Source organism: Oryx dammah, unplaced genomic scaffold (assembly GCF_014754425.2).
Source record: "Oryx dammah isolate SB20612 unplaced genomic scaffold, SCBI_Odam_1.1 HiC_scaffold_18, whole genome shotgun sequence".
Lineage (NCBI taxonomy): Eukaryota > Metazoa > Chordata > Mammalia > Artiodactyla > Bovidae > Oryx > Oryx dammah.
In genome coordinates this window covers 88373202-88377527 of record NW_024070202.1, presented here as the reverse complement: position 1 = coordinate 88377527, position 4326 = coordinate 88373202, and the positions used below count along the sequence as shown (strand labels likewise).

The 4326-nt window shown below is 38.0% G+C and overlaps 1 non-coding gene across 1 annotated transcript; it reads left to right on the top strand.

The window, feature by feature from the left end:
• Window positions 1-3613: 3613 nt before the first annotated feature.
• On the top strand, window positions 3614-3818 carry LOC120878304. Its single transcript, XR_005724510.1, has one exon. It is a non-coding gene; the product is annotated as a small nucleolar RNA U3 (small nucleolar RNA).
• Window positions 3819-4326: the final 508 nt, after the last annotated feature.

Below are 4326 nucleotides of genomic sequence, written 5' to 3'. Positions count from 1 at the left end.
AACACGCTGAAACTGCAAAGGGACTCCAGATGGAGGGAGTAGCAAGAAAGAAAGTACAGAGGAAGAGAGACAAAGGGCCTGCACAAAAGTTAACAGACATTGCTTTGTGAGGTGTAGATATCTTGAGATGGAGAAGTCCAGCAGGCAGTTAGAAACTTTTATAGAAATGTAGAACTAGGAATCTTCTGTGTTGGGGAGGTGATGGGCAAAAAGGAGGAAAATATCTACAGAGAAAAGATGATACCAGAAGGTTTTAAAAATCACCTCAAAATTGAAGAAGGAGAGAAAATAATCAATAACAGATGGAAAAAACTAAACCCATGAGGGAATAGGGAGGACAGGACAGTGTATCCAAGGACAAGGGTTTACAGGTGATGAACTACGTAAGATGAGAACCAAGAACTAATGACTTCAGCATAGCAGTTTCAAGAGAGGGAAGGGTTTTATGAGTAAATCAGTTTAGTGAAGGCAGCATTCTTCCTCAGACTGAATGCAGTCTCTGTGTCCTCTTGATGTCTCTCCCTAGGGACTCTTCAGCCAGGGTGAAGGGAGGCTTCCGTCTCAAGAAAAGATGCCTGGATGGTTCAGCACGTTCAACTTTGATATACTCAACTGATTTGCTCCTGTTGAGCTAAAAGAACACACTGATGCTAGATTTAGAGTTGTAGTAAATAATCAGGTGTGTGGAGCTCAATGTCTTTTAGTTCTGAAATACTAGTATGGTCAGTTTTGATGGATTCAAGAGATAGGGGTAATGTGAGCTGATATAGTAGTGTACAACTGTAGATATTTCATAATCTAAAAGATAGATTACATTCAGAACAGTACTGCATCTTTATTTACTAAACCATCTTCTTTTTTTCAAGTAGTTGAAAATAGGCTTTTGTTAATGTTTATTGTTAGTTTCTTTTGTAGGCTGCTCAGAAGTGGCAGACACTTGAGTGGCACTCTTTTGCAGAGAAGCTTTTAAAAGACGAAAAACAAAAACTTCCCAACCTGGACTGTATATTTTGGGTTAGATTTTAAATTTTAGGTTAGTAATAAATGGAGCTCAAGAACACAAAAAAATAAAGTAGGTTGCACCCTTAATGAGTGCAAAAAGACAAAAGCTACATTTAAATTTTATTAAACAGAGGATTCTCAGAAACAGAGAAGCTACCTTTTGATAATATGTAAAACTGAAAAGAAAGTGTTCCTTTGAAAAGAATTTTCTACCTATTTTGAAAAGATTTACAGTAGAGGGAGCTGTAGGAAAGAGAGAGATATTTCAAACTTAATTTTTCAAAAGTCCATATGGACATTTAAAATTAGAATTATCAAGCAAAAATTATCGTTTTATATAATATCAGAAACTTCTGCAACAGGCATCTGGGGAAGTCTTTATTTTGGGAAGTATCAAGTATTACATTGGTTGCTTTGGCAGTGGTTATACTTGGAGATTTCATGCTCAGTTTTCTCCCGAACTTGTCAATCTCCTCTTCGAGGGAAGGATAAAAGAAGAGTCAAAGAAAAGTAAAAATGTTTCTACCATACTATTCTGGAAATTTTTTTTCCTTCAGGACACAAAAGCCACAGGAAGAAATGTGCTTCTCTAATACAAGTATATAGGGTAAGCAGACGTTTTGGTGTGCTGGGGACAGTCATAATTGACACCTTGTAGTGCACTTTTAATTCTCAATTTTATTCCAATTTAGAGAACAAGTTTTATGTACACCTTATATATGTAGCAGTTCCTCCATATAGATTCAAGAGAAGTATGCCACAGATCTTTCTTAACTTACAATGGAATTAAGTCTCAATAAGCCCATTATAAGTTGAAAATATTGTTGAGTTGAAACCAAATTTAATAGAGGTAACCTACTAAACTGATGTTAAAGTGCTGCACTCAAACTCAGCAGTGGCCACAGGACTGGAAAAGGTCAGTTTTCATCCCAATCACAAAGAAAAGTGAAGCCAGAGAATGCTCAAGCTATTACACAGTTACACTCATCTCACACACTAGCAAAGTAATGCTCAAAATTCTCCAAGCCAGGCTTCAACAGTATGTGAACTGTGAACTTCCAGATGTTCAAACTGGATTTAGAAAAGGCAGAGGAACCAGAGATCAAATTGGCAACATCCATTGGATCACAGAAAAAGCAAGAGAGTTCCAGAAAAGCATCTACTTCTGCTTTATTGATTACACCAAAGCTTTTGACCATGTGGATCTGTGGATCACAGCAAACTGTGGAAAATTCTTCAAGAGGTGGGAATACCAGACTACCTTACCTGCCTACTGAGAAATCTGTATGCAGGCCAAGAAGCAATAGTTAGAACTGGACATGGAACATTGGACTGGTTTCAAATTAGGAAAGGAGTAGGTCAAGGCTGTATATTGTCACCCTGCTTATTTAACTTATATGCAGAGTACATCATGTGAAATATGGGCTGGATGAAGCACAAACTGGAATCAAGATTGCCAGGAGAAATATCAATAACTTCAGATACGCAGATGACACCACCCTATGGCAGAAAGTGAAGAGGAACCTCTTGATAAAAGTGAAAGAGGAGAATGAAAAAGTTGGCTTAAAACTCATTATTCAAAAAATGAAGATCATGGTATCTGGTCCCATCACTTCATGGCAAGTAGGTGAGGAAACAATGGAAACAGTGACAGATTTTATCTTTTGGGGGCTCCAAAATCACTGCAGATGGTGACTGCAGCCATGAAATTAGAAGATGCTTGCTCCTTGGAAGAAAAGCTATGACCAATCTAGACAGTGTATTAAAAAGCAGAGCATTACTTTGCTGACAAAGGTTCATCTAGTCAAAGTTATGGTTTTTCCAGTAGTCATGTATGGATGTGAGAGTTGGACCATAAAGAAAGCTGAACACTGAAGAACTGATGTTTTTGAACTGTGGTGTTGGAGACTATTCATTGGAAGGACTGATGCTAAAGCTGAAGTTCCAATACTTTGGCCACCTGATGCAAAGAGCTGACTTCGGAAGAGACCCTGATGCTTGAAAGATTGAAGGCAGGAGGAGAAGGGGACAACAGAGGATGAGATGGTTGGATGGCATCATTGACTCGATGGACTTGAGTTGAGCAAGTTCCAGGAGTTGGTGATGGACAGGGAAGCCTGGTGTGCTGCAGCTCATGGGGTCACAAAGAGTCGGACATGACTGAGCGACTGAACTGAAACTGAATTGTACTGAGCATCATAGCTTAGTGCAGCCTATCTTATACTCAAAACATGTACATTTGGCAAAATCAACTAACACAAACTATTTTATAATAAAATGCTGAATATCTCATGAAATTTATTGAGATAAATAAATTTCATCTCAGAAGGAAGGAAAAGAAAAAAATAGATTCTTTGTATGGGGGCAGAATGGTGGTAAGTGCATGAGTCGTTTACCCCGTGATTGTGTGGCTGACTGCAAGCTGTGGCACTGCAGCTGTCCAGCATCACAAGAGAGAAAGTAGGACAAATCACTAGCCCCAGGAAAATATCAGAATTTAGAATCTGAAGTATGGTTTCCATTGGATGAATACTGCTTTTGCCTCACATAAAGTTGAAAAATCGTCGAACCTCTATAAGTCAGGAAATGTCTGCACTGAAAACAGAAGTTTCAGACTATGTTTTCAGGGGTCATTTCTAAGCTCATTATGAAAGAAGTTTCTCTGAATGTGAAGAGCACCCAAAACCCTAGCAAGCTTAGTGTTCCCTCCTGAGTGTGAAGCTTCTTTTTGGTGTTGGTTCTGCAACTGCCATTTACCATTGATGATCATTCTTCTCTTCCTTTGGGGAGCAAGAGGGAGAGGACATTGCCTGAGTAAAACAAAGAACAAAAAAAGAAGTTTCAAAGTACTTTGTAATTAGCCTACAAACTGGAAGAATATGAAATTACAAAAAATGTAAAAGCAAAACAATAAAACTGGTGACATCAGTTGATATAATTTTATTTATTAACTTTATTCTTTATGAGAATTTAACAGCTTAGAAATAAGAATAAGGTTTTTCATATTTTAAAATTTAATTAGAGAATTGTTAGTTATCTTCAATAAACAAATTTGTACTTTTTTACTCTTTCTCCTCATGAGAGGAAAGGCTTCATATAATCTTTGGTTCAAGTTAATGAGCACACTGAAATATTTCATTTATTTTTAAGAGAATGCTGAGATCAGCACTGGGATTTCTTTGGAAGGACTGATGCTAAAGCTGAAACTCCAGTACTTTGGCCACCTCATGCGAATAGTTGACTCATTGGAAAAGACTCTGATACTGGGAGGGATTGGGGGCAGGAGGAGAAGGGGACGACAGAGGATGAGATGGCTGGATAGCA